Source organism: Carcharhinus amblyrhynchos, chromosome 1 (genome assembly GCF_965287045.1).
Source record: "Carcharhinus amblyrhynchos chromosome 1, sCarAmb.v2.hapA, whole genome shotgun sequence".
Lineage (NCBI taxonomy): Eukaryota > Metazoa > Chordata > Chondrichthyes > Carcharhiniformes > Carcharhinidae > Carcharhinus > Carcharhinus amblyrhynchos.
Window position 1 is genome coordinate 87,166,452 of NC_137324.1, and position 12,880 is coordinate 87,179,331.

General features: G+C 40.3%; 1 protein-coding gene across 11 annotated transcripts in view; it reads left to right on the forward strand.

Moving 5' to 3' along the window:
- rbm47 (RNA binding motif protein 47) overlaps window positions 1–12,880 on the forward strand; it is a 167,083-nt gene that overhangs the window by 106,804 nt on the left and 47,399 nt on the right. The window contains exon 1 of one of the 11 annotated variants that reach the window (XM_080188474.1): window positions 12,320–12,447. The exons of the other annotated variants lie outside the window; for them this stretch is intronic. The gene's annotated coding sequence lies outside the window, so the exon portion shown is untranslated. Of the gene's footprint in view, window positions 1–12,319; window positions 12,448–12,880 lie in introns of those variants that run through there. 11 annotated transcript variants of the gene reach the window in all.

Here is a 12,880-nt window from a genome sequence, read left to right on the forward strand (position 1 = left end):
AGCCACATCAGCAAACCCCATTTCTGGTGTCAGAACAGAGTTGAGGAGGAACCTCTTCACCCAAAGGGTTGTGAATTTGTGGAATTCCCTGTCCCAGTAAAGCAGTTGAGGCTACCTCGTTGAATGTTTTTAAGGCATAGACAGATTTTCAAGCAGTAGAGGAATTTAAAGGTTATGGTGAGCAGGTGGGTAAGTGGAGCTGAGTCCGCAAAAAGATCAGTCATGATCTTATTGAATGGCAGAGCAGGCTTGAAGGGACAAGTGGCCTACTCCTGCTCCTAGTTATTTTCTTATGAATCAATTTGCAATGTCTGATTATCTGTAATTCTTGTGGAAGAGAACCCACCACCCACAGCCAAAGGTTATCAGTAAAATATATTCCTGCTTTGAGGTGTGAAGTACCGGGAGAATTTGCAATCTGTCTCAATGGGGTCTGTTCTTCTTTCCAAGTCTCACCATAATTGAACAGAAAGATATTGGATGGGATCCTCCAGTCTTGTCCACAGTGGGCCTGTTGCAAACAAGAACAGAAAATCTGGTGTTTCAGCCAAAACTCCATTCACCGGAAAATCCCAGCAGCAAATGAGGACGGAAGATTTCAGCCATCCTCTGTGTGCCATTTATACTGAAATCATATGTATGTTTATAAAGAAGACATTTAACATTTCCCTATAAAGACCACATAAGAAAATCTCTCCCGACGTCATCTGGATTATATTGGCTTGTTTCTTTTAAAAAAAGACTTTGCTTGATATTAATTCAGATAGATTAGAGGCAAAATGTGTTTCTTAAAAATAGATTCTTTCTGACTCTCAAGTCACCATCCACTCACTCTCATTAACCCACCAGTAGGCTGCCATTTTGAATTTGCTCACCAGGATGAAGTCACAGTAGCAACCACGACGCTTCAGTCTCACTGTGGTGATATAAATCATGTTACCTGACCCAGAATAAGAGTGGAGAAAGGCAGCACCAGCCAAGTCTTACACCCTTTTAGCTCTTTCTATTGCATTTTCACTGCCTAATTACCCTTACATATAGCCCTTCTTTCTAATCCTGTAACTTTTTAAAAAATCATGGTTTAAAAGAAGCAAATACTTCAAACAACAGTACTGGCACAGTTCTGTTTTCTTTATTCTTTCATGGGATGTGGGCACCACTGGCAAGACCAGCATTTGTTACCCAACCCTACATGTTCTTGAACTCAGTGGTTTGCTAGGCCACTTCAGAGAGCAGTTAAGAGTGAAGAGTATATTCTCTTTCACCAATGGCAGCCTTTGCTCCAGCCAGAATGCATCTCAGACATCAGAAGTGCAGACTGACGTTTAATAGTGCATGTTATTTTTAAGTGGTGTTGGCCTCACACAAATTTGGGCCCCTTGCTAAGGTATGCAATCATTCATTCAGCACTGGACTGCACACCCATTGCAGCACTAGTGACCCTGAACTACCGTCGATTGTTGTAAAAGTCCACCTGCTTCACTAATGTCTTTTAGCGAAGGAAACCACCTGGCCTGGTCTACACATGACTCCAGACCCATAGTGATATATGTGGTTGATTCTTAACCGCTCTCTGAAATGGCCTAGCAAGCCACTGAGTTCAAGAGTATTTAAGGTTGGATAACAAATGCTGGCCTTGCCAATGGTGCCCACATTCCATGAAAGAATAAATAAAACAAAACTCTGCCAGTACTGTTGTTGAGGTACCTTAAATATACTGTTGTATTCTAAACAATTATCAGATAATGTCTAGGCTGCACCAGAATTTAGCAATTTAACAAGGCTGATGGCAAGATACTATCACCCTCCAAACCAGAACCAGAACGACAGGACTGGCATGATTCAGCATTACTCTGAACTTTACAGGCCAAATTTTAATATTTCACTGCTGACTAAGATTTGTTTCTTTTAAACCAAATCCTCTCTAAGTAAATATTACCCATCTGAAGTGTTATGCCTTGTACAGTGTTATGTAAAGATTACATTATTTAAAACATCTTACTTAAATATGGAGTGAAATTCAATAACAGGACCAGTACCAACACATATCTCATGTCAATTATATAATTGTTAGCAGCAGCCTTCAATTGAAATATAACCATATGCCTCTTTCACAGTACTTGTGTAATGTAATCTAACTACCGCTAAATAATGGTAATGAGTTGGACAGTGAGAAAAAGAGTGATTTCTATGAGGCGAGTGTGTTAGTGTGGGTGTCATGGTTGAATAGCTGTTGATCTTTGTGAGATGTAAATGTGACGCAGCAGCGCTAAATGCATGAGGTTTGCAGCAATTGATCATGTTTCCATTCACTAAACCTTCCATACCTGTCACCTTTACCACATAGAAGGACAAGGGCGGCAAGTGCATAGGAACACCACCGTCTGTAAGAACCCCTCCAAGTTCTACACCATCCTAGCATGAAACTCCACTGTTATTTCTTCACTGTTGCTGGGTCAAAACCCTGGAACCCCTAACATCAGTGCGGATGTAATGGCACCAAATAGTTCAAAAAAGTGGCTCACCATTACCGTCCTAAGGGCGATTAGGGATGAACACTATGTTGGCCTTGCCAGCAATGTTTACATCTCATGAACAAAAGAAAATAAGTCATGGTTGATAGAAATTGTTGGTAGTCAAGCAAAGGTGGGGTGATGAATGGTGCTGTTGGCACAATATGGCATGTGAGGATACATTCACTGATTTTGGCTACTTGTGTGAGATCATTAAATTAGTTGTGGAATGGAATCTAGATCCTTGGAGCTGAGCTGCTGGTTTTGACTGTAACTATTTGGTTCTACAACCTGCTTAACATCAGCTTTAAGAGTCTCCTGTCTCCCTGCGGGAAGAGGATCTCTCTCCTCCTGTATACAATCTGCGCCATGACCTTCTGTGCTGCATAGAGAAAACACTGTGGCTGGTTCTCTTTCACCAACGGAGCCTTTGCTCCAGCCAGAATGCCAGGATGTACCTGTCAGAAGTATGGACTGACTTTTAACAGTCCATGTTATTTTTGAGTGGTGTTGGCCTCACATGAATTTGGGCCCCTTGCTAAGGTCTGCAACCATGCATTCAGCATTAGACTGCACACCCTATCATAAAAGTAGCAGGCAGCATGAAGTTGGCACATTGCTCACATTGATATGAATGGATGCTAATTAAATGCGCATTAAGTTTCCCACTCAATTTTGGGAGCTATCCAGTATTTTTTTTTCTCCAATCGTCCTCAATATAAAATGAGCAAACTGGAGGAAAGTTTAAACTTCAATGTATGGATCCTTCAAGTGATTAATCCCTACAGAAAGATATGTTTCCATATGTGCTATTTGCACAGCTGCAGGCTTAGTGTTATTAGGTGTATTGTCACATTAGCTGTGGGTGTGAATCTACTATAAGGACAGCCTTAAGGAATATGAAAAGTATGTATGTGAGGAAGTGCCATAAGGTAGTAGAGAGCAAATTGGCTTAGCATCCATTTGAGCTATAACTTTACATCTGTCATTGGTTTGTAATTCGAACATTTCTTGGCATAGCTACTTTCTTGGTGAAAGTTTATAGGGATCTAGCACAGATAGCTGAATAAATCAGCAATGCTAATTGTTTGTGGCATTTCCTTCCCACAGTTTCCCAACATGTTAAGTTTCCCAGTAGAGGCAGCTCACCCAGGAAAAACAAAATGAGGATCAGAGACTCTGCTTTCAGAGGGAAACTGCAGAGTCGATCAACACCACGCTCGTGAGCACATCTAGCCAGCTGGCACAAAAATACCAGAGATTTGGGAGTAGGTCATTTTGCTCAGAGAACAGCGTGTGCCCTGAGCAGGATCAAAGTAAGGGGAAAGGAGTTTACAAAATGGAAGAAAGACAGACTATAAAGTGAGCAGCAATTTATACCTGAAGAATTGTTTGTTGATCTACCTAAAATTACCTATACTCAATGAGAAGGTAGGAATCCATGAAGTGAACTGAATCTTTTGCTGGTTTAAAGCATGAGGGTTAAAAATCAAGATGTCCATTTAAATGTCCGCTTTCACTTTGATGGTTCCTCTGGCCAAGAGCTATTGGTGTTCCATGCACAGGCCTACATAATGAGTGCAGTTACTGATATGATTAACTGTAGGATTATTAATACAATAAGAAGTCTCACAACACCAGGTTAAAGTCCAACAGGTTTATTTGGTAGCAAAAGCCACGAGCTTTCGGAGCGCTTGCTGCCCCTTCGTCAGGTGAGTCACCCACCTGACAAAGGAGCAGCACTCTGAAAGCTAGTGGCATTTGCTACCGAATAAACCTGTTGGACTTTAACCTGGTGTTGTGAGACTTCTTACTGTGTTTACCCCAGTCCAATGCCAGCACCTCCACTTCAGGATTATTAATACCCATGGAATTAGACTACCATCAGAGGAGCAAGGAGGACAATCAAATATGACTACTTGTTCTTTCGTTCTATTCTCCTTGTTATAGTTTGTAAAAATGTTTCAAATGGGAATGCTGGTTTATACCTTAAGGGCAACTGGCTAAAGATAAGCTTTTTCAGGGGAGGGGACATGCATTATGTTCATCATCATGATGTCATATGTAACATAACAATCCACTTCAATACAATTTCTGTCATTATGTTCAGAAATTAATGAAAAAAAGTCAGTCCAATGCTCATTTCTGAAGATGTTGCCCTTTAAATACCCTGTCAAAATAATAGCTGAAAGAATCATATGGAATGGATTCATCCTTCCTCCGTGTGTCCCAGTCAGTACTTTGCTATATGCCAGTTCTGCTGCTGATATCATCAGCTTCCAATGTCTAAATTAAGTCGTAAAAGAAATCAATTGAAATGGACAGAACAAAGCAAGAATGTAACAATTAATCAGCTCTATTTATATGTCCAATTCTTAAATCTTCGTTGACAGGTAAGCTTCCACATTTAAATGTATATTAACCGTGCTCCTTTGTGAGCACAGAGTGAGTTGTCCTTTACTACATTTGTATTGTTAAGAGTTCTCCCTACTCTTAAATTGGGCAGGCAAAAAGTCTAAACAATGAAATATACTTCATTGTGACCTGAGGAAGACTGCATTGCAAACAAAGCTTACTGCTCTCTTGTTCGGCTTGGCTTGGTCCATGAGGAAGTTGCTATCAGGATTTCTCCTGGAGTGGAAAGAGTCTATGACCTTCCTGAAGGGAAAAGCAAACTGCACATTGTCACTGCTGTCTCCTACTGCATCCTGGAATGATCTTGTGACATTATAGTTAATGACAGCCACAGGCAGTAATCTATTTGCCTTAGCTTGGGACAGAGAAGGTGCCTCATTGATTACTCCTGGGTCACTTTGAGGTATGAATTCCCCCTATTATTAAATGATCACCCCGGGGATGTGTTTGACTGGTCAAAGAACACGGGCCTAGAAAATGTATTGCACACTGCTATTTTTCATGTGTCTAAGGACCAACTATGGTGGGTAGGCTATGTACACCTGTCAAAAGTGCACTACCCACCCAATGGGTTCAATTATTTCAGATACTATTAATGTATAAGACCCTCTTATTCAGTCTCCTCAAAGCGAGAATTACATGTTTGCCATGTTTCTGTTTTTTAGCAATTTTAATTTTGGGAGATGAAATATGTATATATATAATAATATCTTTTATGGTTTTGGGATATCCAAAAGTGCTTTGTAACCAATGAAATACTCTACTTTGAGATGTAATCAATTTTGTAATGTAGAAAATATGGCAGCAACTTTACACATAACAAAGCCCTAAAAGTAGCAAGAAATGAATGATCACACCATCCGTTTTTAACAATATTGGTTGAAGGATAAATTTTGATTGGAAAACCAGAAGATCTCCCCCATTAAGACTCAGCTTAATGTATCACCTAAGAGAAATCCTCAGCACTGCACAAAAATCTCAGCCTATATTATGTGCTGAAAATCTGGAATAGGGCTAGAATCCATTAAGTAAGAATATAGGGCTATATTCTTACTTAATAAGAAGTCTCACAACACCAGGTTAAAGTCCAACAGGTTTATTTGGACTTTAACCTGGTATTGTGAGACTTCTTACTGTGTTTACCCCAGTCTAATACCAGCATCTCCACATCACTTCTTATTTAATAGCAGAAATGGATTTACATTCATTTCTGCCTCCCCCACCAAACCTCACATCCCTCCCAATCCCACCCACCTTCATCCCATAGAACGTAAAGACAGAAGCCACAAAACTACAGTTTTTTAACTTGCCTGCATGAATAATTGCTGAATTATAATTCAAGCTTACCTTTTAGAGATGGCATGGTGGCACAGTGGTTAGCACTGCTGCCTCACAGTGTTAAGGACACAGGTTTGAATCCGGTTTCAGCTCACTACATTTGCACATTTTCCCGTGTCTGCGTGGGTTTCCATTGGATGCTGCAGTTTCGTCCTACTGTCCAAAGACGTGCAGGTTAGGTTGATTGTCAATTGTAAATGCCCCTTCTTGTCAAGGGGACTAGCAAAGTAAATACATGGGATTACAGGGATAGGGCCTGGGTGAAATTATGGTCGTGCAAACACAATGGGCTAAATGACCTCTTTCTGCACTGTAGGCATTCTATGATTCTATGATTCTTGTCAGAATGATGGTAAAGATGGTCAGTTTTGTGATGTGAGTCTTGAGACAAGCAAACATGGAACTTGCTAATGAGCAGCATGACAGAAAGATCAGCCAATTGACATCATTGCTATGCAGGATAGAATGAGCCATTCCAATGCAGCAGTAATATGCTGCCATTCAATATATTTCACAGAGTCTCATTCAGTGTCAAAAATAAAAGTTAACTCCCTTACTTCCTCTCATGAAATCAAATAATTTATTGCCATAAGTTCACTTGATTTCTTACTGCAGTGGCTTTTAACATTTTCATCCAAACCACTGTCAAAAAGCACCCAGAATAAATCAACAGTTTTCTTCAGAGATTCACTTCTACTCTCAGTAAGAAGTCTCAGGGGAAGAAGGAACAACACTCTGAAGGCTTGTGCTACCAAATAAACACGTTGGATTTTAACCTGGTATTGTAAGACTTCTTACTGTACTTACCCCAGTCCAAAACTGGCATCTCCACATCAGTTCTACTCTGCAATTGCACCATTATTGTGTCACAAATAACATTGACAATCTCAACAATGGTCTTCTCTTTCCCCTTAAAAGTGATTTCATTGTCACTAGTTTAACTTCCCGTAGGTTGATTGGCCATACTAAATTTCCCCTTAGTTTCAGGGGAATTAGCAGAGTTATGGAGATAGGGCCTGGGTGGGATTGCTCCATTGTAGGCTCCATTGGCCAAATGGCCTCCTTCTGCACTATAGGGATTCTATGAATCTACTCATCATCAGAGATACCTATATTTTTTGTTAATATTGGTATTAATGCCTTTGTTTCCACTGAACAATGGTCACTCTGAACTTCTATCACAAAACTTATAATTGAGGCTAACAATTCTGCAGCATTCAATAAAGTTGCATCAACATTTTGCATTGATTTGCTGGTGGCATTAAATCTCTGAATTAAACAGTGCCTTTTCAAACTTCCCTGCTAAGCATCTTGCTTCAGCTTTCAACGTGGCTTTTCTGAATCTGATGTGGCTATATCTAATAAGGTTTCATTTATATCAGCAAAGTTCTCCACATGAGCGGGATCATTCACCTGGTGTCACAAATTCGTTTCTCAAATGTTTTCCAATTGCCTGCTCCAAGTGTGATTGCAACATCTACTGATGCATGGAGACCAAAAAAGTGTACAGTAGCCTCACAGGATTCAGCTGTATCTGTACCTCAGATTGTACCTAGGCAAAACAAAAAACCCTCTAAAACTTCACCATCATTTGTCACATATCTTCAAATTAATTTTAATTGGTCCTCATGACTTACATCTGGTGTTGAATCAAATATTATGGAATAGTATTTGACATTTTTTACTTCATTAGTGAATTGGTTTCTGAGCCGCTCTGCCATTATAGTGATGAGATCAACGTAGATTCTGTACATTAAAAGGTTGGTCTTCCCTAAGCCACAATATTGATAGCTTTTCAAATGCTCTTTGAGAAGCTCATCAAATTCACTGAGATATTCAAGGCAGGCTAAAAAATTCTCTCTTTGGGTTGACAATTATGATTCATCATGTCCTCTTAGAGGTAGTTCCAAAGAAGACAGCAGTTTGACAGTGGCAACAACACATCTCAACACATTCCTCCAATAATAACACTTCTTTTCAAACTGAGCCAATGATGCAGAATCAATTATTCCAGATAATTTACATCTTTGTATGAATGCACAAGTACTTAAATATGAGTTTAGAAAGTTTCATGATCAGCAATGTCTCTTCCAACATTTCTCCAGTTAGAGTACCCGTAGATGAGTGCTTGTTTCCCTTTACTAGAGTCAGGGAATCATTTGCAAACATAACAGTAGATTGCTTTATAGGTTTTTGAAAATATCCACCATTTCTAATTTCCATCATCCCATTTCTCTTCACGCTCAGAAAATGGAACTTATAGCGATTCCTAACCTGTTTTCAGCCACCAACCTCAAACTCTTGCCTCAAATTTTCCATATTACCTGTTTTCTGGTTCATTTAGTAGAAAATATTCTATTATACCCAGTGGAAAAAATTTTGGCCATAAGGCAATGTCTTCAGGGTAGATTTCTCCACTCACTTCAACAGAAGAATCAGCAATGTCTTATGATTTGATTGTCATTTCAGAGTCCACTTCTTGTTCAACATTTTCAGACAATGTGGTACCTCCAGAAATTGGCAAGCTGAAGCCATTGGATAATTCACCCATAATTTTGGCTGAGAATGAATGTGGAATTTGTGCACTTCTCAATACTGAGTACTTTTTGAAGTAAAATGACAAACTGCCTTTTTGCCTAGCTTCATCCTCTTGCTTTGCCTTCAATTTTCTGCATTATAGGCTGCCAGATTAATAGTATCACTTTATATTGGTAGAGAAACTGATCTTGATTTTAGGCAACTAATAAAGTGTCTGAAGGAGCCAGCACAGTCAATCCCATGTTTTTATCAGGTTCAAGCTCTGCAAAAATTGGATTCATTTTTTAACTATAAAGCTGTGATTCTGAACACAGATTTCAAACAACTCTCATTCTACTCTCCACCTGCCCATTTCCCCCTTACAAACTCACAAATGTTCCCACCCTGTGAATTCCCAACCCCATCACAAACGCCACCTCCATATTGCAACACGGCCTTCAGACACTCATCCTCCCTGGAAGTCTGCAACCCATCCCCCTCACTCTCCTCCCCTCACACCTTCCTACTCTTCTCCCCCCAACTTCTTTCTGCTCACAGTCTCCCCCCTCTCCCGTGCACTCCCATTCTCACTCACCTAGGGTCTTCACTCCTCAAGACAGCCTGCCTCACTCATCGTAGCTGCCACATCTCTCCCTCACAGTAGGGTGTTGGTGTACTCCTATGACTGATTGCTGACCTTGGTCTGCTCTGCTGCTGCACAATGTTGTGCTCGGCTCCTCATGCTTTGATTCAGGGTGTTGCATGCCTGTTGTAGTTGTCGGCCTGGGTCCATGTTGTCAGTGCCCACCACAAACCTGCTCACCTGTTCGGCTCCTCGGGCCTTGATTTAGGGGCTTGGTCACTGCGTGCCTGTTGCAGTTGCTGGCCTGGATCGCTGGTGCCAGCATCCGGCGCACACCTGCTCAGCTACTCAGCTCCTTGTGGCTTGATTTGTGAACCTTAGCAACTTAATCCCTCGTTGTGTGTCCAGCCACCTTTCCCTCGCTTCTCATTGTAACATTGTGATCTTGAATGCACACCTCAACAAGTTAATCATTATTACCAATTCTCCCATTCTTTCAGACTCACCAGGCAGTGTCTGATTTTGCTCTGCATTTGCTGCTGATAGGCTCAAATATATATAAAGGGGCCTATCAGCATCAAATGCAGAGTAATCAGCTTCTGATTGGATGCCCTGTGCACCAGCCTGGCACAGGGTTCCCCCCGCCCTTGTTGGTCAGGGCCCTATGCCTAGGCACAGTGTTTCGTTGTAAATCCACCTCTGCTTAATAGTGAGAATGCAACCATTGAGTCAAGGCTGACATTTGTAAATCAAACTGCACTTAAATAACACAAAAGATACTGAAAATTGAAATTGAGAAGCAGAAGGTGTGCCTGATTATATTGAAACAAGAGAAACAAATCGGGCGCTCTCTCATTTTTCCCTGCAAATTCAAGCACGATTGCTTCAGTAAATTACATAGAGGCCTGCTGATATTGTACTTCTGTTTAAAATGAAACGAACGACAGACTGAATAATTACAGGCCAGTCAATAGTGGGGAAAGTATTGGAATCAATTCTGAGAGACCAGATAAACTGTCACTTAGAAAGGCACAATTAATCAAGGATGGTCAGCATGGATTTGTTAAGGGAATGTTTGTGTCTGACTAACTTGATTGAATTTTCGTGGAAGTAACAAGGAGGGTCGATGAGCTTAGTGCAGTTGATGAGGTGTACTTAGATTTTAACAAGGCTCTTGATATGGCAAACTTGTATTATATAATTAAAGCCCGTGGGATCCAGGAGAATGTAATAAATTGAATACAAAGTGGCAGGAACAAAGGGTAATTGGTGATATTTTTGTGACTGGTCTCATTATATAAGGTGGGATATACTTGCCATTGGAGGCAGTTCAAAGAAAGTTAACTGGGTTGATTCCTGGGATGATGAGGTTCTCTTATGAGAAAAGATTCAGAAGGTTGGGCCTATACACATTGGAATTCAAAGGAATGAATATTAAAACAGAGACTTGACAGGGCAGATGCTGAGAGGATGTTTCTCTTCAGGGGAAATTCAGAACAAGAAAGCACAGTTTCAGAAAAAAGGGTCTCCCATTTAAGGTGCAGGTGAGGCCAAAAAGTGGCAATTTGGTGCCTCACTGCGTGTAGACTGACTTTTTATGAATTGTTTGGACACAAGGCATGGTGGCATGTGGCACAGAGATAAGCATTGCTGCCTCACAGTGCCAGGGACCTGGGTTCAATTCTGATCTTGGGTGACTGTGTGGAGTTTGCACACTCTCCCCCATCTAGGTTTCCTCCAGGTGCTCCAGTTTCCTCCATCAGTCCAAAGATGCGCAGGTTAAATGGATTTGCAATACTAATTTGCCACTTAGCGTCCAAAGATCTGTCGGTTAGCTGGATTAGCCATGGTAAATGCGCAGGGTTACACAGAATTTCATCAGAGCTGTTCTTTGCCTTCAGCCCTGACAAAGGGTCATCCTGACTCGAAACATTGGCTCTATGATCTCCAGAGATGCTGTCAAACCTGCTGATGTTTTCCAGCATTTTCTGTTTTTGTTTCAGATTCCAGCATCCACAGTAAATTGCTTTTATAAGCACCCAGATTTGTTTAAGTTGCAAGCAACAAGAATATATATTCTTCTAGCTTGCTTAGTTTTTGCAGCCCACTGAACTGTGGGAGCTTTGTGACTTGTATCCCAAACAATATGTAGGTATATCATCGCCCTGCTTCAGCTCATGGTTCCCTTAAAAGGTGCACATTTGTTTTGCCTCACTGTTTCTGTGGGTTGGTTTACTGTCACTATGTACAGATTGGTTTTAATGCCATGAACCTTTCTTTTGCCATCCCTGCCCACTATTGAATTCAGTTTACAAATGAGAACAGTTTGTTTTTCACAAATTCTTATGAGTGAAACTACACAACAAACTGGTAAGCCCATTGATTCACCACAAGAATGCTCCGTTGCAGCTTTATAATTTTATTGAGTTGAAGCTACATTCAGAAGTTGTGCTCAGTTCCACAGTAAAATGCAATGGCACAGAAATTAAAGTAGAAAAGAGAAATTATAACAAATGTGAAGGGAAGCAGAAAAGTAGTTTAAATAATCATAAGTATCATTTTTAAAAATTTCTTATCTTGGATCTTTCCCAATGTAAGTTTGTACTCTGTGCATTTAGGAGAGGCTATTTACATATGACTAATTTTCTCCCTTGTCGATTCTTTCACTAAAGTACTTTTCCAAAAAAACCTCATCCATGTGAAAATATCAAATCGTCATTCCCCTTTTTCATTCCTCAAGATTTGAGTTTGCATGCTCTGGAATCTATTAGTTACACACTTGGGTTACCATCACTTTTCAAACTGATTATGAATTTACAGCAAAAGGTAGTTTAAAGCCTACCCCACCCACCAAAGTTTTTCCAATTGTCCTCAGCAAATGACTTTCCAGGAATTTAAATAACCAGGGATTATTGACCAATGAAGAGGCATAAGTACACCATAATTAAGTTGCACAATTCTCGTGATTTGGAGGAAGGGTTACTCTTTGGCGGAGGCATCAGCTCTAACCCCAATTGTCTAACCCAGGAAAACGAGAAGGTACAGCAGACATTTTACAACTGCAGAACATAACATTGGAAGGTAAATGAGGTCGAAAGCTATGGTGTTAATTTACTTTAAGGCAATCACTTGTCTAATTCAATGTCATCCTTTTCCAAGATTAGTAGTAAATGATTTTTCTTCTCTCTGTGAAGAACCGTCTGATTAAGTTCCACTTCAAATATAATAGCAGGAAATTGTGCTGTCTGGTTTGCTGCGGACCACAGCTAAGAGTTCAAGACTTAAAGATAATTAGCCAGAAGGCGCTTTTTTCGTAAGGTAAATACAAGCAGGTTAGCCTGCAAAGTCAGTTTGATACATTACTTCAGTATCAACAGTAGGTGACAGTGAAGGTGCAGTTTTTAGTTACACAAGTATTTGATAAACTTGGATTATTTGGAGCATTATGTGGGAATAACACAGTGCTTTTGGGTTTGGTGTCAGTGTTGAGCAAATAGTGGCCTAAATAATCAGT